The sequence below is a fragment of the Taeniopygia guttata genome, chromosome 9, assembly GCF_048771995.1.
Source record: "Taeniopygia guttata chromosome 9, bTaeGut7.mat, whole genome shotgun sequence".
Lineage (NCBI taxonomy): Eukaryota > Metazoa > Chordata > Aves > Passeriformes > Estrildidae > Taeniopygia > Taeniopygia guttata.
In genome coordinates this window covers 10,181,593-10,205,815 of record NC_133034.1, presented here as the reverse complement: position 1 = coordinate 10,205,815, position 24,223 = coordinate 10,181,593, and the positions used below count along the sequence as shown (strand labels likewise).

General features: G+C 38.3%; 1 long non-coding RNA gene across 2 annotated transcripts in view; it reads left to right on the top strand.

Moving 5' to 3' along the window:
- The first annotated feature begins 114 nt into the window (after positions 1-114).
- The window catches only part of LOC115496381 (uncharacterized), a 166,217-nt gene continuing 142,108 nt past the window's right edge, over positions 115-24,223 (top strand). For both annotated transcript variants that reach the window (XR_012057355.1, XR_012057356.1), the window contains exon 1: positions 115-448. This is a non-coding gene — a long non-coding RNA (uncharacterized lncRNA). The remainder of the gene's footprint in view (positions 449-24,223) is intronic.

The following is a 24,223-nucleotide window of genomic DNA, read 5'->3' as shown; positions in this document are numbered from 1 at the left end:
GGTATCAACCAAATGACGTACATAGGAAATACAAAATCTTCCAGTGGGAGCTCTGCCCAGGAAACTGCAAGTTGTGGCCTCAAAAGAGCAGGAGGTAGACAGTTTATTTCTGAGAAGCAGTTTTATATTATTTCAGAAAATGACATACACTAGAACTCCAGCACAAGATATTATTGTCATTAGGTGACAATAATAAAATGTTTATAATGTCCAGTTGAAAAATAAACTATTCTAAAATGTAATCTGGTGGGATTTCAGTGAATGAGGGTGAGGGTCAGAACTGGGGAGAGATGAATTAAATAGTTTTTCTTTGCTAAGGCTAATGACATTTTCCTTTTTTCAGCATTGCTGAATTCATTCTGGAGCTTGGTAAGAAATTAAATACCTCTTTTGCCAACATCACAGCTGAGGAAACTGAGGGAGATATATTAAATGTTGGATTTTCCATGTACGTAAGTAACTTGTGTCCCATAGAAAGTCTAACCTGGGATTGTGGTGTCTGTAGTAATGCCCCAGAACTGCTCTTCTGTGTCATCAATGTCATTGATACTGCAGAGATAAAAAACCCACTAAAAATCAAGGCTGATGTGTTCCTGATTCCCACTCCTCTCACTCCAGCAGTAGAATACTTGACTTTAATACCTGCTTTATTGATTCCTTGGATGCTTTTCTATTCCTTGAAAATGATTGCATATGCTTGTGCTTTGAACTAAATGAAAACATCTAGTACTATAATAACTATAATTGACATCTTAAATACACTGATTTAAAATTGACAGTTATATCTTCCAGTAGCATTTCTATGATTTTGTAAACATCACAAGGTAAATTTCTCTTAGAAAAGTCAGTTCTGTAACACTGTTCACAACTGAAGCAGGATGTGTGGAAATGGTACCTGCTGCAGAATGTCAGTAGGTCCTAAGGTCAAATCCCTCTTGGGAAATGGTAATAAATGGTAGCTCAGCTGCTGTGTTCTGAAAATATTTGTCAGATAAAACTGTTACCTATCCAAGAAAGATTAGAATCTTCTGTGACACAGATGGGAGCATGCAACTGTCTGATCAGATGTGATTAAGTATGTGCCAGTACCCAGAAAGCTGTAGCCTTAAAATGCAGCTCATGCAGCATCAACAAAATTGTATTTGCAGTCTAAACAGGGAGCTATAAAGTGGTAACAGTGGTAAATGCTCGTGCTCTAGTGTGCCCCAAAGGTTGTCAGGATGTGTGCTAGGGGACTGTAAAAAGGATCAGAGAACATGGAAAGATGTTTTTGTCAAAAGAGCATTCATAAAAAATATTAATCTTCCGTGTGATTCTAAACTGCATTTCTGGTGGAATCTTGATGATGGCTCTCTGGTGATTTGGAGCTCACAAGAAGCACTTATTGAGATTAATATTGTTTAAAAGTCCCTGGCTGCTTGGGCAATTTCTTTGTATTCCTACCAGGCCACCTGTCATTGTTTCCACCCTCTGTAGGCTTCCTTTTTGTGTTTGACTTTGTCCAGGAGCTTCTTGTTCATCCACACAGACCTGGCATTTTAACCTGACTTCCTCTTTGTTGGTATGCCTCCCTTCTGAGTTTAGAAGAGGTGATTCTTGAATATTAACCAATTTACTTGGGCCTCTCTTCCCTTCAGAGCTTTTTTCCAAGGTACTCTTTAGATCCCTGAAGTGTGCAAAGTTTGCTGTCCTGAAGTCCAGGACAGGGAGCTTGTTGTGTGCTCTCTTCACTTCCCCAGGGATCATGAATTCCACCATTTAATGGTCACTTCATTTTTTTTTTTAATTTAAACTTTTCAATATAATTTAATTTCCTTATTGTTTGCAGGAATTTGTGGTGGGACTTGTGGGGGAAGGTGACTCCTGCAACAATTTTCTTTCACAGGTTTGCGAGTAATTTAGTATTGTTTCTCATGGGGCAAAAAAGCTCTGGAGTCATGTGATTAAAATCAGCCTCTTTTTGCCAATGAGCAGGCCTGTTAGAAGGTGTGTTGAGGTCAGAGCAAAGATGTTTGTTGGCTTCTTTGGAAAAAGCGGTTTAAGGAATGAATTTGCAACTTTTCCAGTTTCAGCACACAGTCTTGAAGTGTCCTTTTCCCGTATTTTGTGTGGGTTAACTGATGACCCTGTGCTTTCTGATGGCAAGCATGAATTCTGGAGTTCACCATGTGCCCAGACAGTCTACCCACTCTGAAGCCTTTTGTAACGCAAAATGACACTTTGTAAAGCCAAGAAAATGAGAGGGTGCTGCTGCTGCCCTTCTGAGAGGCACATTGCCTCGTTGCTCCCAGAGGCTGAGGGTTGTGACCAGCAGGCTGACATGGCCAAAGGGTTGTGCTGTTCAAGTGCTTCAGGCAAAGCTGAGTCCCACTGGTCGGTCCTGGCACTGTGGACAGACTGCAGTGACCTCCTTTCATCTGCCATACATCAGAGACCTGTGGGCTTGGCTAGCAAAGGGCACGAAGAGCAGGATCTCTTTTTGGGAAAGGGGGAATGGCATCTTTTTGCCTCATGCTTCTGCCTCTTTGCTGAGAGGTATATAAAGAGTTACTTCTTTTTGCTCTTCAGTAGCTTTGTTTAATATTAAGTGCATTGTTTACTGCTAACAGAAAGTGTCCTTTGGAAAGGACATGTGCCTCCTTCTCCTTTGTTTGATTCTAAACAACATGGGGAAAAAAGAGGTTTTGTACCACGTTTTGCTGACTCAGTGTGTTCACGCTCACAGAATTAGCATCAATGCTGTTTCTGCTTCTGAAAAATTTGCTGATGTTTGAGAGAAGGTAAGCAGGGGAATGGTGAGAACAGGGGATGCAAATATTTATCCTCCTTTCAATCATGGCTTTTCATTTAAAAATTACTAAGCAGGAAGTAGTTTGTAATTTCCTTTATTTTGCTTATTAGCGCATGAGTCTCAACAGTCATGGAGTAATTCTGTGAGAAGATCTCTCATAAATATCTGGGATGAGCTATACTGCATGATGTACTCCAAAGAGCAATGGATCTTGGAGGCAATGGCTTTTATCTGCTGTTTAGATAACCAGCTTAGAAATAATAATAAAAAGACCGTATCTGAATAATTTTGAATGACTGATTTCAGAATGGCTTTAGAAGCATAATGAGAGTGGTGAAAAAGGGTTCCCCTTGGATGGCCCATCTGAAAAGCAGCAGTAAAGGATGAGATGCAGAAGAAAAAGCCAAAAGATGTTGGTGTTGCCAGCAAATTAGCCTGTGGCAGATGTGTGTGGAATTTCACAGAGTGAGAGCAGTGGTGTCTTCCCCTAAGTATGAGACAATTTCTGGAGGCCACAATTTCCCCAGAGGCCACTGATACCCTCAAAAGGAGAATCAGCAGAGGCAGCAATTGCTATTTGGGCAGTAGTTAGTGGTCAGCAGGCAACTTTACCTGTGCTTAAAATATAGCATCTTTCCTCTGCTAGCAGGACATCATGTAAACCATGATCAAGCTTTGGTAATTCCTGTGCTCTTAGCTGGTGTACCTTGTCCCCCTGGCAACCAAAAGAATGAACTTAATGAGCAACACTGTAAAAACACACCACTTAAAAAAATTAATATTTCATTTTTTGTCTAAAAGACAAGAAATACCTTAAATAGCATAAAACTTGATAGTGATATTAGTGCAGTGATTTTCCTGGCACCGAAAAGAGTTTTTGGGTCACATCACCAGAAACCATCCTCATGGTTTGGAGATGATGGCACTAATTCATGTTTTTCCTGTGCCATGGGGAACTTTTACTGTAGGGGAAGCTGGCAACTATATTTTGTTTCCTATCCATTCTGCTGGATCACATCTATTCAACCTCAGCTGTATTTGTGTAAATATATATATATGTATATTTTCATACATTTGAATCTCCTTATCCCATATGCTATTTTTAGATGTCTGAATAAATTAAAGAGAATGAACTAATTCAGAATTAAGGAGTTTTAAGATTGTTTTCTATGTATATATTTAAACCATGCAGAATTGTTTACTTGAACATATCCATTTCTAAGGTGTGCAGGGATTATTGTAAGCTATGGATGTGTCTCTACTGGTATAACAATATAGATGAGGTAACACGTGATGAGGAGCATTAAAAGAATTTATAGCACAAGTAGCATTATAAAATATTCTTTGAAGATCTGAAGATCTTAAATGAGGAAAAAAGGGTCTGGTTTTCATACTCTGAGTTTCCTAACTTCCTTACTGATAGTTTTAATGTCCATTTTTTTTTTTTTTAAGTTTAACATATTTGGAGATTTTATGAATGTGATCCCTGTTCCTCCCTAGTCTTGTCATGTGTTCAAAATAATTTTTTTATGCCCACAACAAAGTAGTAGCAGAATATGTAGACTTAGGTCTCTGTTTCATAGTTCTCAGTGAGAAAGAATGGGCAGTGGTAATTTGAAAAAAAAAAAAAAAAAGAGTCAAGTATTTTTAGTTTGGGTGCTTGGAAAATCATTAGCATTGTGGCAGTACTGAAGGATTTTATACTGGCTGAGCTTTCACTGAAATTTCCTTTATATGTCCAAAATACTGACAATGAATGTGTCTCCATATGACAGTTAACCCCAAAATGTTTCTATTCTGGCATTTTTGCAGATGGAGTTTGGAGATTTCTACATTTTTCTCCCTTACAAGAGTATTTCAGCTACATTCCCTTGAGCTGCAAAGACTTCATTCCTATGCATCTCAGATAAAGGCACCCTTTATTTTAACAGTTTTCTTCTCACTTCCTTAAATGCTATAATGAGTAGTTTTTATACCTACCTGTAGATCTGCTAAATTACTGTAGGTATATGAGAAATCAAATCCTCAAAGGCAGAGACTTGCACAAATTCTGGACCTTCACTTTTCTCTCAGCAGGGGCCTGCTGCTATAGCAGGATCTGCTGTTAGCAAAAGAAAATACAGTTGGATCTGGTTTGTGCTCAGCTCACTAAAGGAAGGATCTAGAGCTGGAAATAAAATATGGCTTTTATTCTTTTTCTGAGCTCAAAGTTTTGGGTTATTTGGATTCAAAGGGCTTGGCTTGGCTGCTTCCAGACTTTATAAACAATATAAACATCTCTGTTTGGTTGCTTCCCCAGAGGCCACTGATACCCTCAAAAGGAGAATCAGCAGAGGCAGCAATTGCTATTTCAGCAGTAGTTAGTGGTCAGCAGGCAACTTTACCTGTGCTTAAAATATAAAGTTTATGTTGGGGATTTTTGGAGGGATCTAAATGAGTTAGGCAATAAATGAAATTTGATGAGAGCTTTGTGCCAATGCTCCTTATGATTCCTTGAAAATTCCAGATTAGTTTACATCATTCTGGCCTCCTGGGCCAGCACGGTGATGAATCACTGTGAGAAACCAGACAGAGTTGATGATAGGATTTCCACAGAAACCCATGTTGAGGAAATATATGCATAGTTTCATTGGCCAGCCATCTCTGTGGCTACGTTGCCCACTTTTTAGGAAGAAAAAAAAAATCTGGGGTACACTTGTCCTTGATAGTGAGCATATGCTGGCAAGGTTGGAGATGTTTTTATATCTGTGATGCTAAATAAAGATGCTCACTTGAGCATTTTGTTTTGGCTGAGTCTGCCCTTTCAGGATGCATGTGTAACCTCTTTGTGAATTACTGAAATAAAGGAATTGCCTAATGCAAAAGAGAAATTCCACAAATATGAAACCCTCGGAATGTTTTCTACATCAGCCATTTCCTTTTTCTCTTGTGCAATGTTCATGGATTGTCAGCATGATGTGGTGTGTAGTAACCAATGTGTGCAGGAGGCTATTAATCTTCTTACAGTCCTGTGTTCATGTAAGATTGGAGAGAGAAGTGGAATTCTGTTCAAACACTCTCAGCTTGTACTTATCTGCCCACGTGGATCCTTTGCATACTCTCACAAATGTGAATCTACTTTCTGTATGTATCAGCATGTTCATCCTTCCCTTACACTCTGGGTCATCTGTCAGCTCACGGATCTTGATAGGCTTTATTGATCTATTCCCTTCAAGGGGAAGGAGATTCATATTGTCCTGAGTGTGCTCAGGGTAAAGAGTATGGTGGAAACAATTAGGTCTGACCTACCACCTATGGGATTTAAATGCCTGAGGGCATGTGCTGTACTTTCAGATATGTAGATTTGGAGTTAATTTATAGATCAAGATTTCATTCTCCAACAACTTGCCAGACAGTGAAGCTTGCAGATTTGTTATACTGCAGTTGAAGTTTAAATAAGGGCTTAGCTGAAAAGGAGGCAAAAACATTGGAGGAAAAGTGATGTATTAAACTTTTTATTTCCACTGTCTCTGCAATTATAAACTATCACATTGTATACAGTTTTCTTCCCTACAATGCTAATACTCCCTCTGGTATATGTAGGGTATTTTTTTTCTATGGTGTTTAAAGTCTGAGGCTTTCAGCAGTTTAATGCAAACCAAAGCATCTATATCACGGGACTAGCCTTTAGTTCTCTCTTAGATGCTTTTTTCCTGTATGCAAAATTAGATATCATTCTGAAGGCACTCTTAATTAACATTTTTTTAATCAATGGCTGGATTCTCTGGAGGATTTTTTTTTCTATGCATCATTATTTTTCTCTTTCCACAGCAACTTCACAAGCAAATTAAGTAAACAGAAAGAAACACTTTGTGGATTTTTCTTGTGACAGCCTGCAAACCTGTGAACTTTTTTTTTTATTTTTAAGTTGAAGCTGCTAATTGTAGAACTGTATAATTAATGCATTATCCATGACAACAAGGTTACACGGTTTGTGTTTAGCAAACATGCTTTTTCTGGAGGGTGGAAAAATACATAGTGAAAACTTATGGAAACACTAGGCTGTTTTTTACCATTTTGCATGACAGCCAGTCTCTCAGCCATCATTAGAGCTGTATGCCTAATCAGAATCTGAAAAGATACCCTGAAAATTGGCTGGAGCCCTGATATCACTGTCTGAGTCCACAGCTCAAACGTGGTGTTTTCACCTTCCAAGATAGGCCATTGCAGGCAGATATTCTCAGAACTGGAATGTTTGCTCTGCTAATTGGCACATTCCTACTTAGATTTGGTAGGACATGCTGATTTGTAACATGACTCAAGAATTTACTTCTTAGTGGATAATTGCCTCATATTTCCTTAATCTTTCTGTTTACCAGCCTCTTTTCTATAGTGTGCCTGTCTACTGCTTTCAGTATTTGTAATAGTTTTTTATTAGCTAGACATCCTTCTGATTATTTCACATGTTTTTCACTGGTTTGAGAATTTCTTTGCTCCCTGGCCTTTTCATAAATCAACTATGCGTTGGTGTGTGCTAGAAGTGATGGAATGATTTCCTTAAAGCTTGCAGCAAATGATGTTGTATCAATGCCGACTTTGTTACTGCTGTTGTAGAAACATTTTTAACAAATTGGATGATGTGTTCTGTATTCAGAATTCAAATGCAGTGTGTCAAGGGACTTCTCTGGGAACTGAATGCTTGAGAGCCCCAGAAACAGTGTGACCTCTTCTACTATGAAAATTAGAAGCTTACTCATGACTTACACAAGTCTTAATGCATTCCCCAGTCCAAAAAATTAGTGTAAATACCATAGATTTCATTGATTTGGTCTTTTTGGCAACTTCTGTTCATATAATTTTCCCCCCTTTACTCCTGATCATTTAATTCCTTTGATTTTAAAATTGTAGTGAAAGGAAAATCATCTTGCAATTCTTGGATGAGTTTCATGGTTATTGCCATTGTCCTCACATGGTTATTGATGTCTGAGTGTTTCTTGATGAAACACTTATACCACTATTCCAGATCAAAATATCAGCAGGAAAACACTTCTGCTCTCAAGCAAAGTTTACACTGGGTTTGCTCTTTCCATGCCTCTGTGAAAGTGCTGAAATTTCTACAGGTGGCTTTGAGAGCAGAGATATTTTTTTTCTTATCCTGACAATTTTCTAATAATTTGTTTGGCTTTTCCCAGAATGACTTACCTGGTGTGTCTATGTTCATCAGCACTTAGAGCGTGTGCAGGGAGCCACTGAGCAGCACTGTGGGAGAAGGGAAAGCTTGCTCTGCTCCCTGCATAAGATTGTGTCTGTAATTCATTGCCTTTGAAAGCTGTCTTATCATGGCATCGACTCCTTAGCGCTTTAATACAGGATAAGCTTATTAGAGATAATCTGTTTACTGAATGTCCTTAGCACAAAGCAATCTAGTTAACAGCATCTTTTGAAGCTTTGTCTTCTGGATATATCTTTTAAACTCATCCCTGATTATTTATCTATATCAGTATCTTTAGATCCTTTTCTTTAGACTTGTATCTGCCTTGGCATGAAATTACAGTGTCTGGTGAATACACCAATAAACTTATTAGTCTTGTGGGGAAATAAGGCAAACCAACACCAAAATGAGCTAGTCAGGGCAAATAATTCAATCTGTTCATGTTTCTTTAGGCTTCAAAATATTTTTTCTTCTCTAAAGACCTACACTGCTACCAGACATTGCCACAATCTCCACAGTGCTTATCACACAGCAGCTTGTATGTCCAGATGTTTCCCATCCAACATGCTGTCCTCTTTGAAGTCTGGACCACTGCTTAAGATGTTCAAAAGAGGAAAAGAAACCTGGCAAGTCATTCTCAAATGACTAGGTATTTTTGGAAGAGATTTACAAATCAATGTATTAAAAAAGACAAGATGAGGAAAGAGCATTATGAAAGAAGTGCTGAAGAATGAAAGGTTAGAAATGTAATATAGTGAGCCCATTTTACCTTTGGATCTTCCTAACCATTGGAAACTGCTCAATAAAATTCTGCCTTGATAGTTTAAAATACATTGCATGTCTCTCCTGACACAAGAGCAATTGCTCCAGTTATTGATGAAGGCAATGTTAATGTGAATAGTGCATGTCTCTTTGTGCTCCCTCTTTTCTCATGGAGTTTAGATATGTTAAACAGAATTACAAATTATCAATAAGCCTTTTCTCTTCATAGGAAAGAGAATCATAAACTTACCAATAAAAACACTGTCTGATCATCTTAAGAAATTGTTTTCTCCAAAAGGCCCAAGTTTGGGACATAAAGATAACTGATAGCAGTTTTCCTGTGATGAATTTTTAAAGTGACTGTTTAAAAACCTGTATTATGCACACTGTACCTCTTGCTTAACTGATACTTTAATTGCTGAGGAGGCCTGGATACCAAGGATGTAACCACCTGTCTGAAACCTCCGGAGGCAACCACAGATTTTTATGCAGCACTCAGGCTAATTTTGCTTTGGTGATTATTGTACCTGGTCAGATCATAACATGTGATAAGCAATAAAAGTGCTGCAGTTGGAGGGAATTGCATCTCAGGTGCAAGGAATACTAGATAATGCAAACTTGATTAGTGTCTTGTAGAGAAAAATCTTACAGTGTCTTGACAAGGCAAAACAAGCATCTTGTTAAAGAGAGTTTTTATTTTGGATTTTCCTTAATTTTCTTTCCTTTTTCTTGGCATTATTAGGTACATGCACAAAAGCAGGTGCAAGAGAAATTAGGCTGGAGTTGATACTTGTACACCAAGGTGGTATTATTTCAGACAGTGTTCAAACCTGAACACTAAGGGCCTTCAGTAGGAGTGACTTTCTTGGTAACATCACAGGGAAATTCTACAAAGTTCATTCTTGGTAGTGGAAAATATAATCATTGCAAAGGTGCAAAAACTTTTGTGTACATCAAGAGGAAAAGGAAAAAAAAGAAAATAAACACTTCCTTGTCAATGTTTTTAGGAATGTGATACCCATTCTTGTTGGTACGGACTGAATATTGCTGGCCCAGTTAGAATACGGTTGCTACATGCTGCAGGAAAGTGGAGAAGTGTTTCCTTGCACGCACTTTAAAGCTACTATTGAATTTCTGTAAGTCCAGAGAAATCTAGTACCTCCAGCCTGTAAAACAAGCTTCTCTATTTGGCCTCATTAATGTTTAGTCTGTTTTTTCTTGGCAAAATTACTTCAGTGACAGTCTCCACCAGATTGACACTAAAGTGTTTTCTTTACTTGCCATCTGTCTGGACTGATTGGAAAAAGTAAAGTGGGGCTTGTTTAGAAAAATATATAAGCAGTTCATTTGGCACAAAGTTTGTTATAGATGTATGAAAAGCAGCTGGGTCCAGCTCAGGAGGTTAAAAAAAATGTTTTATGGCAGAGGGATGACTTTTCATGTACAAGTTCATGCACTAGATGTGTTCTTTCATTAAGCTTGCAATAAGTGATTAAATAAATTAGCTATGGCATTTAATTAGTTTTATTTGTGATTTACCAGGTGACTTATAATATTATGTGTAAATGGGGATCTGATGTTTCAAATGCTACTCAGTTGCAAGTACAACATTTAAAATAGCAGAATACAGCTGAAAGCTTCATAAGCACCACTTTCTTCCACCTTAATTCTGCAGAGCACTTGAATACATCAAAGTTAGCTGTTTTACTGGATTGATTCTGGTTTCTCTGACAGACTTGTTGCTTCTTGGCTGTTTTTTTTTTTTTTTTTTTTTTTTGACATTAAGAAAATTTGGCTAAAGATGGCTTAGAACAGTAATGAGATCCAGTAAAAATGAATGCTTTCTCTAAAGATGTTGGTATATGTGCCTATAAGTACATGCATTTGGAGAGAGCATAAGCATGGTCACATGATGCTGTTTTCTCCAGCTGTGTGCATTGCTTAGCTTCCCCCTTTTTAGTATTCAAAATCCATTATGGTTAGAGGTCAGAATCAGTCTTCAAACGAGCTATATTTGGCCCAGCCTTTTCCCCCCTCCTCCTCCGAGCCATCCATAGCTGTCTTTTGCTGTATTCTTACTCTGAGACTTACTCTCTACATTTACTGGCTGAGCCTCTGCCATGCTGAGTGCAAAGCTGAGCAAAAGCTGTTTTTCTATGGTTTCTGAACAAGAGAGAAAGGCTGAATTCTAATAGGAGAAAAAATAAGAAATAAAATTTTTTTTCTGCTTTCTGAGGAGCATTAATTAATGGTGGGAATTGTCTACCATGTATATTCTGCTTCTGCTTGATCACAACTCTCTCATTTCTTGTAAAAATTAATCAGTTTTAGGAAGGAAATTATTTTTCAGGCTCTCACGTAGGAGGGATCAGACTTCAGTCTTCTATTTTTTGCAAAAACAAAAATTTTTGTTTGTGGGGACTTTGTTATTTGTAGTTTAGAGTTCATAATCATTACATCAGAATTATCAAAATGAGAAGTTATTTCACTCAGGTTTAAATTCTAGTGCTGTACCAGTGCTAAAGATTAGTCCAATTTCTGGTTCCAGAAACAAAAGAAACTGAGTTAGCCCTGGTGAGCTACAATTTTGTTTTCTCCATGTTTCATAATCATAGACAACTATAGATTATAGATAACTATAACCATCTGAATGTGTTTTTAAATTTCAGATCCTCTGAAATTTCATGTTTATATATATACTCATTAATATCTTTAACTGAACTGGGAATATTTTGCACTGTTCTAATGCTCTTCTCTCCTGAGATTCCATTTTTGGAGGCATTACTCATGTTGAGTGGTAATTCCTGACTTAAATATGTACTACTCAGGCCTCACGGATTACATCTTATCTATTACTGGACAAGAATTTTCCCTTGGTTGTGCATGTTTGACATTGCTAACCTCTTCTAACACATGAAGATTGAAGACTGACTGTGGTCTAGGCAGCTAACTTTGGTTTTCCTTATTTGTAAGTATAGAGTGAGGTTCATCAGTCACCTTCTGATACAAAGATTGGCAGAAATTATGTACCTGGAAATTATTTATAAATAGGTGAATGTTTTAATTTATGAATTCAGTGTGTTAGACACTATCAGTCAGCAAGGTAGAGATATCTGTTTAGGAATTATTGGCATAGGTAGTACCTGCATCTCCTCCATGGCTGGATTTGCAGGTGGGGTTTTTGCAAATTCTGTTGTTCAAAACCAGATGCAGCTGTTTTGATTCTTGCTAATGTATTGATTCTTTTTCTCTTGAGACTTTGATTAACATGTAATTATTTTTGCCGTCATGCTTGTTTTGCAGCACCTGTTCTACATGACATGTTTACTTTGTCTCATCTTGGTCTCTGTGGCATGTTCCCACTCAGTATTTTTGAAATATTTTCTGTTGGGTTGGATGATTCATGTTTTTGCTGGACTTTATTGGCTCAATTTACTGCTTTTACTACTGCTTGTTTTCAATTTTAATGTAAAGGCTTATTCCTCCTTTCTTCATTAAAATTATTACTTTCGGTACATAATGTCTTTACAGATGAGTCAGTTATCTTTTCTAGATGGAGTGGCTAATTTTCTTTGAAATCTCATGTGTCCATATGGCACTTGATTTGTCTTTGTTATGCTTGTTTTCTGCTGTCATAGTTCTACTAATGGCAGTAGAAATATATTTATATAAAATTTATATAATAGTCCTTTAGCATTGATGGCACATATTACAGCTTCTTTTATGCATATAGTAGGACAAGGAGGTGCATATAGAAAACTTATGGCCTGTTCTGTGTACCAAAAACCTCCATACTATGGACTGGAATAATTTCAACAAACTCTCTGACTTACCAGTTTAGAAGATCTTACCCCTATAATTTCACATTTGTAAATCTAGCTAGTTTCATGGAGGAATTAGTAGGAATCTGCACCTCGTTCACTCGGTGTTACTGGTCACTGAGCAGTAATAACTTTGCTGCCTCTTTACACAAGCTATTGATTGTTTTGTGTGTTGATGAACTGGTTTGGACTACACATATGAGCCTGAATTCTTTATAATAAAAGAATATCATGCAAACACAAACCACACTGAACTAGATAAATACATGAGGCATGATTGATTAGACTGCTAATCATGTGTGTTTTCATTTTAGAGCAGAGACAAATGAGTTTCTTCCTACACATAACTTTGAAGAACAAACTCAGTTTCCTGTTGTAAATCTACCAAAAGGTTGAGGGATACTCTTTGTGGTTTTCTTCCTTTTTGCATAAATAATTGGATATAAACATAAACTTATGCGATAATAATATTTTTGAAAGATGTAGTGTGGGCAGAATTGTAACAATTGTTCTTCATAGTGAGCTGCTATTGAGTTTTAGGCTGGTCAGGCAATGTTGAATTAAACTTGAAAGTCCTTTTGGTAGAGAAGGCAATTTTTACTAAGTTTTCACATGATATTTTATGAACAGAACAGACAAAGATTAGAGATTTTTGTCCAGTTTAATTGTGTAGTCCTGCAAAATTAAGCCTAGTTTCTTACAGGATGCAGTAAAAAATGCAATAAGGAAAAGGAGTCACTGTTGTGTGTTTGAGGAAACTGCATTGAGCACATGGCTCCAACTTAGCTCTCATTGTATGGCATTAGATTATGTGCACTGCACTGTTTCAGCTCACACAAAAACTGCCCGTAAGGACATCAGGTATGGATTTGCCAGGTTTCCTTGTACTGTTCTAATCAAGTGTGGGCTTAGAAAAGATTGGCTGGACCAAAACTATGTGGGAGCTGAGGCAGTCAAGGAAAAATCCTCTTTCCTGAAACACTTTCTCAAGCAAGGACCATCTCCTTTGGGTGGTAAATTTGCCTTACTCAGTTCTGGCATGGAGTTCTTGGTTCCTGAAAAACACTTTGGCACCTATGTTCAGCTGTGAACGACCAGGAGCAGGAATTCAAGAGGCCCACTGGAGGCAGTGGATGGTATGGCCTAGTGCCTTTATCTCATAAGGTTCATCTTGGTCAAAACTAGTTTCTATTCTAGTTTTTTAGCTCTGGAAAGTAGAGAGTGGAGAAATCTCCCTTTGGTTTACTGAAAGTTGTTCTGGTTTTCTTCCCATGCAGCTTTGAAAATCCAGCTGCAATTTCTTGCAGTTCATCGAGATCTGTGTGTAATTTTTGTTATGACAAAAACCCTGCAGCTGGTTTTGTGTACTGATGCTGACCGAGGTGGTTGGTAGAGACCCTGTCTGTAGTGAGGGATGAATGAGCAGGGATGGGTGCTGCAAACTCAGTCCAAAATTTACCCTGGGGTTTTGTTTCTGGTGAGGGCTGTGGTTGCTGGAGATGTTTAATCATTAGGGAAACTAAATGCTGGTTCTCATCTCCTCTAAACCAGTCTGTTGGTGTCATACCAACCTAGAACAGTGGTGCTGAAATTTGCACCAGGAGTGATTCCAAATGAGGTACCCCACTCACAGCATAGCTACCAATTAAATCAGTGCTTGTGTGCTGGATGGAGAGAAAGGTAACAGTCACTACATCATTTGCCAGGTTTTAATTCTCCTGTTTACTTCCCATTCCATACTGGAATATTAGCATTTCACTACAGACTATTAACAGACCTTCTTCCATAAATTTAGGAAGTGTTTTGCTTCTTCCTCATCAAGTGAGATTGATGACATTTTTAATTCCTTCAGTATTTGAATTATATATGTGATGCATGAGCTGATGCTCTTAGGGCTCAAGGCATTTTGGACTTTCTGATATCCTTTTCCCACCAAAATTTTGCTTGCCCCATGGTTGAAATCTGAAACTCATAAGAAAGACTAAGAGGCAAAAAAGGAGCCAAATTCCCATAAATACGTTTTACAGATAGGGAAATAAAGGCACAGGAGACCACACATTAGTTTCATGTCCAAGCCAGGATAAGCTTCAGATGATCCAGCTTGTGCTTTAATTATGAGAAAACACTATCTTCCTCCCCAATTCCTTATCTGGTTAAAGCTCTTTCTCTGTCCTGGAGTGAGATTTCCATGTACAGAGCTTCTGAGAATCACCACTCTGGGGATTGCTGTTAACTCCAAAATGTGTTATTTGCACCTTGAAGTACTTAACTAAGGAGCTTTTCTTCTTCCAGTTGCAGTCACTGTAGGCTTGATGGTAATAGAGCTGTCTTCTGCTCTCTGCCAAGTTTATTTTCCAAAAGAAATATCTGAATGAGGAAACAATGACTAAAGAGGATATGTGAACTGTCAGGCATACTCCAAATTAAGAAGAAAGAGGACTTTTGGATGGCTGAAGGATGCATTATTCTGACTAAATTAATCCTTTGTAAAATTGAGCAAAGAAAAAAAAAAAAAAAAAGAAATTTGCTATCAAAAAACACTTTGAGAAGGGATTTGGTGAAAGTCTCATGACCTGAATGGTTCCAAAGGACAGAACTCTCCATTGATGTGGGGTGCACTTTATGACCAAAGATGTATCCATCTCCCCACTTTTTTTTTTAACTGACTGTGTGTTCAGCATCAAATTCATGTGATAGTGTCAGGCTTAAAACAATGCCTACAAAATTGGGCATAATTGCAAGGCTGTTGGAAAAAAAGGCAAAAAGTGCTTTAAAACTGGGGGTGGTTGGAATCTCTGAGGGGAGAGCTGAAGGTGGGGCTCAGCCCATGCTTCACACCTGCTTTCTCAAGTCCCTCTAACAATTTGCAAAGGGCAGAGCCTGAGAGCCTTGATTGCCCTGATGAGCCTCACCTGGGGCTCACCCAATTTAAACCCAACGCAGTCTCCTTTCTCTTTACATAATACCTCTGTGGTGTCTTGCGTGCTCCATCCCTGGGCTGGTTCCTGATGCTGGGGTAGGAAATGACTTTTTTGTCAAGAGAACTTTAGTGGTGAGTCAGCTTTAGTTTTTTACTATTTGCATATCATGCTTTTAATTTGAGACTTTTTGTTTGTTTTTGTAATTTATCTTGTCAAATCAGTTTATCTCTATACATCAGAAGTGATCTTTAGGCCTAATTGTCTGAATGCTCACAGAGGAGAGAAAGAAACTTGTGCTATCTGCCAAGTTTCAGACTTAGATGGAGACTTAAAATGTCAGCCAACTGGGCCAAACCACAGCCTGCGATAAACTCTGGCCTTCCATGGAGATTGCTCTGTTTTGCTTAGTTTGGTATGAAATCACCTTGCAGTAGCTTGAAGTTAAGCTCTTGTATCTTCTCCTTTTCCTTTGTGTAATGCTTACTACACCCTGAGACTTAGAAGTTTTTGTTTTGATTGAACACTATGCAGAGTGAAAAATAGCCTTCTAAAGTGAATGTCCTTCAAGAGCCTTTTCCCAGTCCTTAGTACTTTTAACAGTATCTCTGGGACTAGTGTCAGTGTTTGAAACCCACACATGTTGTAAGGTTTGAGACAGTTTTGCTCAGTGCCTCAAGCTCCACCTGTGTTCTAATTTGGGGATTGGAAGCAGCTGTGAGAGCTGGTCAGGTGTGCTGCAACCAGAGGGGCTGGCAGTAACTCTGAGGGGTGCTGTGGAGAAGAGCTGCTTTCAAAACTGTGCTGGAGCTTGGGCATTGCTTTACAGGCTAGCAGTTTTTCTGTGTCATATTACACTAAACACACATTGTACTGTAGGTGACTGTACTGTCCATAAATGCACTTTTCTAGCAGCACTGGCAAAGGTGTTGAATAATTTGTTGGGATTTTGGTTTGTTATTCACAGATATCATTGGTTAATTTAATAACCTCTACAAGTTGTCAAAGTCAGTTTGAAGATTCTCAGATTTCCATGAGATTTTCTGTCAATAAAGGTACTAGAACCTGGTCCTTGGCCAATATTTTACAAGGATTAGTGCAGTAAAAATGAAAGGAATCCTGTTAATCTGCCTAACTGCAGATATTTGAGTTGTGGCAAGCAGAGGTGGAATTGTTAGTTGTTTTTGAAAGAGAAATATTTGAAAAAAGGCACTTTTACATTCTGTGAAGCTTGTTGCAAATTTTGGTTATATAATAATTCTACAGTACTCAATAACAAAATGTTGATAGAATATACTTACAATTTCCAGTGGAGAATTTCACTGGCCACAGGAAGGTAAGAATGACTGTTAAAACACTTAAGAGGAAGATTGAGAAATGGAATACATGAATGAAAACATGGCCTGGTAATGTTTTTGGGAGAGGCAGTGGGTTAAGTGCATCATGCAAAGGGGGCCATGTGCAACTGCAAGCCCCAGGAAATTTATGGATTCTTACCAGGTCAAGACCCACCTACTACAAATGCATTTGAAGTCTTTGAACACACAGGTTTTTTTCTGCCATCTTAGCTATTTCTTCTATTAGTATCAGCATAACTGGAATTCCTCACAGTATTTGTTCAGTGCTCATTTCATCCTTTAATAAAAGGATCTGTCTTTCTAAAGATAAGCTTATTTTTCCACCCCCAAGAGAAAAGCAAGAATGCTTGACAGCTCCTTTCTTTCTTCCTTCTACTCACTATGCAGCAAATAATCAATCTTGGCTGAATGACATTTTAGAGAAATTACAGTCGTAAATGTGTCAGTACTTAAGAAAAGTGTAAAATGCCCCTTGCATTTGCATGGGTGGCAAATCAGAATTTAGCTAAATATACACGTGGCTGAAGAAAGCATAGAAATAAAAAGGATCTTGGAACAAGAAAATTACAAGGCAGCTTTTTGAAGAAGATTGCATGAATGGTCACCACTGTGAAGATTTAAATGGGTGGCTCCCAAATCCTTGAGAAGAGTGAGGGTACCTAATTCTGGGCGGTGCCAAGTGCCCTTGGTATCAGACCCCTTCTTAGTACGGGTGTTCTTTTTGCTGCTGCAAGATCAGACATCAAATACCATCTCTTTTGTGGGCTGGTCTGCAACTGTTTCCTCCTTTCTCACATTTTTTTTTTGGTCCAATGTATTTACCATTATTTCAATAATAATGTAATAACATGCATTGATCCTTTAAACACATACAGTTTAAAGCTTTTTCCCAGTGGCACCTCAGCAGGCTTTGCAAACAGTGATCAATCAATAACCTTCACAAAGCCCTCTGCATCTGTCTCTTAGTTACACAGTTAGGGAACTGAAGGATAAGGGTGTTGAAAGGCTTGGCCAAGGTCACACAGGGAGTTGGTAGCTGACTTTTAAAATCTCAGACTTCAGACCACACGTCCTCCACATAAGCAATGTTTATATTTCGGGCAGATATAGGGAACAGTCTTGCCACAGTGACTTTCCAGGTCAGTGGCTATTCCTTTATAAATTCTGAGCTTTCCAAAGCTAATGTCTGAAAAGGAAAAATATGAGGGATGCTTCAAGAGTGAGAAAGCTGATGTTGCCAGGATGTAGATTTCTCACTAAGGGAAACCACTGAAGTGTTCCAACAGAATTTGGTTTGCCACTGACCAACAGGCTGGTGATGGTGACACTGTCTTGCAGTCAGCCTGTGCGAGGTGTTGTTTAATGTTGCTACAACAGCTATTCATTATAACCTACAGTTATCCACAGTTTACTCTGTTTATGCAACCATTTAGTGGTTGTTCATTAAAAATAAAATTATGTATGGTTATTGGATGTGTATTTTGGCAGGGAAGTGACCTTGGCAGGAACATGTCTGGATCAACACTCAGCTACCAGTCACTCTTTATGTTGTCATATAAAACCTTGTTAAATAATATTTTTTTTCTATCTTCAATTGCTGTTACATAAGACCAATGATGGGAGAAGCATCTTTGTCCCTCAGAGCAGCTGTACTGGGAGGTGTTTCTGGGTGGCTCAGTGTGTGAGAGACTCCAGATCACTTCTGTTGCTTTCCCTATCACAGCATTTTTGTAGGAAGCCATCATATTTCTAGTGACTCTGTAAGAATCTCTTGGGAAAATCTTGCAGTATTGTAATGCAAAGGACTCATCAATATAGGTAAAGGATATAATGCAGTGAAGAGCAAGTCTTTAGTTTGTTAACTTTGAGAGCAGGAATTTGAAGCCTTTCAGAAAGCTCTTACAAAATTGCAATTGCTTTTGTATTTTTAGCTGGGTTTTTTTGTTTTCTTTTTTTTTTTTGTGATGTGTTTACTCTGTACCTCATATAATGTTGTACAGGATGTTTCCTATATTTAAGGAGAGAACTATATGCCATACTATGAATAGAGTGGTGAAATGGCCTTTATCCACAGGCCATCAGGAGCCATCAAGTGAGCACTGCTCTTCACAGCAAAACAAGGCATACAGTTAGGAGATAGAGTTCAGAGCCATACTTCTCATTTGGTCAGGTCCCTTGAATATGAGAAGAGAATATATCAAACGAAATACTAGGGGGAAAAATATATAACAATAAAGGGGTCATTTCATATTACTAGGTACATTGTTTTTGGTATCTGGGTGCCTAAATGTGCACTTTTCCCACCCTTTCATAGTGGTTATTTTTTTTTTTTTCCTCTACTGTATAACAACTTAGGAACTGAGTAAACTGTATCCTGGAAAAACACAGGATATGGTATTTGCAGGAAATGGTATTTACCCTTTGAGCTTTAGATCCTTCCTCTGCTGTGATATACAGTAACTTGTTTTGTCTTTGTTCAGGGAACAGGCTTTCTCCATTTAGATTTATGGCAATGGCTCATTGCTGTTAGAGGAGGCTTTACTGCCTTTCATAAAATAAGGGAAGAAAGGCCATGTTTTCCACTTATTTTACAACTTTCCATACTGTCTGGAGACCAAGGAATTTTGAATTATATATTTGTTTGATTGCAAGATATTCATTGCACTGGATTTGCTGCTACTGTCCTGACTTTGAAGTGTCACTCCATGCACAGCCCCATTAAACTCAAAAGAAGCCTTTGTAGAGGGACTTGGCTAAATCAAAATAAAGGTTTGCAGCACTTATCCCAGAATAGAGTATTTATATACTCAATTAAAAGCTTGGAGAATGATGTAGTATCCACTGAGGCTGCACATTCACCTCCAGTGTATTACACTGAATTTTTTGTATTGACATAGCCAGGGAAGCTATTCAGTATCAGCAAAGAGATCAGAATCTGGACTGCATATATAATGCATGATAATAAAGGGGGAAAGCTGAAACCAATGTGAAGAGTTGGTACATGCCTCTAGCACATGCTTGAAGCATTTCTATTTAACTGTAAGAGAGGACCACTTCCCATTTCCCTATGTACATTTCACTGAATCCTTCTGGGATGCTGCCAGGATAGGATTTGCTTTCTCTGCCTTTGCTCTGTGTTTCTTTAACTCCACCTGCCTTTTGTTATGTTGGAGGTGTGCACTGATTGAGTTACAGCCCCAGTCTCCTCCTGGCAGGGTCCAAATTCTATTCCAAACTGCCTCTGTTGCCCTGGAAATGCCAAGTCAGTATGGTGAGGTACTTGATTGTAGGCAGTGGCCTTATGGACACAAAAACTGTCTCACTGTAATGTCTATCTTATGAGTTAGTGCCCAAAACACATCTATGTGAGCACCTTTCAGGCACTCAAGGGACGAGGACCTTCAACAGTAAAGTAGGAATTGGTGGGGCAAGCATCATTTACTTTCAACCTTTACTACCAACTTAAAATTAACAGAAAAGTGAAATTCCAGGGTGTAAAATAGCAGAAGGAGAAATAAAAAAACTTTGACTGACATTTGTGGAAAAGTTCTATAACTTTCATCTGCATACAGTTATAAGCCTTTGTATTTGCTATATTTAAGGACTTTTAGACACTTTTACCGTGGTAGTGTTTTTGGAATATAAAGGATATAATAATGAAGAGAACACTGACAAGATGCAGAGTTAGGTTTTTTTGGTTTTTTTTTTACCCCAAACTGACTGTTATAAAAGCTGTAGGCAAGCATATGTTTGAGAATTTCCTACTGGTTTACATTTTATAATGCTACTTAAAAATACAATGGATTAAATTTTATTTCTGATCCAGAATTACATTCATATGTAAATATAACTCTTGTACAGAAAGAAACAAGTAACAAATCAGTAAAAATGTCTCTTTGCATAAATTTTCCATGTTTTGAGTGCTTTATGTGCTAGCCCTTATGATCTTTAATCTCCAAGATCTACAGTCATGCAACTGCTTTCTTTTTTAATAACTTACACTTGAATTTTTCTAAGGAAAAAAAAGGCTCTTTATGCAGCTGTATGCTTTCATGAGGAATTAATGACTTGATAAACATTAGACTGCTATTGTTTATTCAAATGCAGTCAGCTCCCGAAAAGAAGGCCAGGTCGCACAGTGTGTGCATGATTTAGTGCAAGAAAGGGAAAATATGTTTTTTGTAGCAAAACAAAGAGTAGGATCCACAGCATAAACACCAGTAATTTCTTACATGGAAAAATTCTCCTCTCTTAGAGAGCTCTCTGCTCCTCAATCACAGTTCTCTTTTCCCTAGGCAAAGAACCAAGTCCAAGTAGTTCAGTGAAGCTTTCTGTAGCTGTTCATGGGTCTCTAATCAAGTAACAAATTATGTCTATTAAAAGATACTGAAATAACAAAAAAGGCTAATAGAAATGGTCATGCCTTGGCTACTGAAGTTACTTTTGTTTTCAAAGATTATGCCTGATGGTCACAATTTATTTTGTGTGGGGATCTTGAGAAGGTCAGGAAGAAGAGTTTTAGCCATGAGGAAGTGAAGCACTTAATATGCAACAAATTTGTTGATTGCCTGTGGAAGGATGGATAATAAATAGAACCTTTTCTCCCCTAAGAGTTCAGGAGATGATTCTGAAATTCACATTTTCAGGAATGTCTTTATGAGGAGTCATGATAGAAACAAAATGACAGCCAAGGATTGCAAATATATTCCTTGAGGTTGGTTGTGAAAACCTCCACCAGGGCCCCAGTTTTTGGTATGGGTTTTATTTATGTGGGCTGCTGTTTGGGGACATGGTGTGCAGTGTTCTGTGCCCTACAAATTACTGTTTCTTTCCAAGTTTCAAATGTTGCTGTCTTAGTTCTAAATGCTGAAGCCTTTGGATAACACACATGTGTGTTTTAACATTTTGCACCCAGCAGTTAACATACACCTGGGCAAGGGCTGACTCCAGGCTGCTGAAGGCTGCATGGGGTGTATTGGCCCAAGAATGCAATTTTGTCTAAGGGTGAAAACCTGTCAGTTCTGTCTGACTCAGTAGAACTAGGGAAGAGCTGCTGTCTGAGGGACAGGTGAAGCAATACAGAGAATACAGGGGTAGATGCCTTTGGGATCCTTCAGCCTGGTTGGTTGCTGCAAAATCCCCCAGGGCAGCAGCAGGAGAATGAAGATGGAAGCAGGCACAGAGCAATAACGTCAGCAGCCTCTTTGCTTCTTATCACACAGGAATGTTTTCTGTTGTTACTGCGACTTTGCCCACCCCAGGAAGCCACTGTCTGCTTTGTGGCTACAGCTGGCCATAGCTGGTGTCAGGAGATGCTGCAATTTCAATCTGGGGTTTACAATTTTTGTAGAGCCAGAACTGGGGTTATCCTAGAATGGGTTGGGTTGGAAGGGATCATAGCAGGTCACCTGGTCCAACTCTCCTACTCAGACAGGGTTATCCTTGAGGCCATGGCACAAGATGTCATCCAGAGAGTTCTGGAATATGTCCAGTGAGGGAGACTCTACCCCCTGTTCCAGTCCTTGGGCCTCTGTTCTTCCTTATGCAAACCTCGCAATGGTAATTATCCTATAATGAGCTGAGTTACTAAATGAGTCTAACATCAGTTATTGTAGTAATTAATGGGCCTAACTGGAGTGGATAATTCTGTTGTATATTATAGAAATGGAGTAGGTTGGTCTGCAGTTTTGTAACAGCAGAAGTATTTTAACTTTGACCTAGAACATGTTGTCAGGAGTTGACTCTAAAATGTAGCACAAAGCTCACACCAAGTGAAAGTCTGCTGATGACTTCAGTGGTCAGTGGGTCTTGCCAAAAAGATACATTTCTTCTTTCACTGGTGCCAATGACAGTTTCCATTGCATGGGAGAAAGCCAGAGTGGTCCTCCAGCATGAATAATGCTTAAGCAATAGGGACATTAATTTAGCCATGCTTCTTTTTTTTTTTTTTTTTGGCTGTGTGAGAGTAAAATTTCTCTTCAGACAATTCCAGTTATTGTTGTCATCATCTTCTTTGAAAATAAGCAACATATGAAACACCTTGAAGTGTCAAATATACATAGGAATGATGTTTCCCAAGAAAGCAGCCTGAAGTTTTGATTATGGATGTGACTGAGGAGCAGTATGCTTGAAAAGTCAAACTTATAATTTTGAGAGGGAGGGGTTCCAGGGCGTGTGATATTTTTTTTTTTTTGTCATAGCCATGGTTGGACATGTTGATAACTGGCATAGAACTATGTTCTTGTACAGAATCTTTCATGTTGGAGTGCAGGATCAAGCACTGTCCAGTGATGCAGAATGTTAAACTTTTGATTAATGTGAATACTAATAAATATGTTAATGGATAGGAATTGATGTGAATGAATTTACAGCCATGGCCATTTTGATTGGAAAGATCACAGAGTAGAGCAGCTTGCACTAGACAGTTACAGGGCAATTGTTGAGTGTTTTCTGCTTGTCATATTGAATTACATGTAGTGTTTTATGGAGTAGTTCCTGTTTAGGCCTCCTAACTCAGAATAATATTTTACTGAAATTAAATATTCTATGGTAGATGTACATCTAACAATAAATAATCACCAACAGCCTGAAGTATTTACTGAGCTATAGCTGTGAAATGTCAACAAGATGTTGTAAGTGCACTTGCCAGAAATTATGCATGAGAAGTATCTTAAATCCTGGCTTTGAAGATGAGATCTAAATAAAAAAAAAGGCACAAGTAAAAAAGCCCTACCTTTCATGTCTTTTGTTTTCTATGTGCTTTTCACATTTTCTTGCATATGCTCCATAAATAATGTAAGGTTTGAGGCTGTGTTTCTATTGTATTGAAGCTGGACACCTAAAATGCTTCCTACTGACCCATGTTTCTTAAACTCAGCATATTTATGGCTGGATTCCAACAATTTTAGCTGAGGTGCCAGAAAATGTCTAGTCACAGCAGGATTGAGTTTAGCACTGGCAAATTTTCCTGGCCTCCTGGCCATTCATTAATTTACTCTGGGCATGAACTCTGTGCTAAAGCTCACACTGATGTATTTCTGCAGCTCTCCTTGATCATGCACAGTAAGATATTGCTATGATAGCCTGCGCTACAATGATGCCATTGTAAGGACATAAACACCAGAATAGTTGTACAGCTTTAGAGTAAAGGTTCACCTTGCCTACTTATTGCCTGCAGCAATGACCAGAAGTGAATGCCTAAAGAATTTACAAATAGAGCAGATACATGGGAATACTTTGTCTAAACACTCTTGATAGCTTTTCAATAGCTTGCAGCTCAGAGATGATCAAAGTGAGATGGCTCCTATTATTTAATTACCTTTTGGGGTTTCTATTTCATTAATTTGTACAGTCTTTCCTCAAATTCACATAAACTTTGCTAT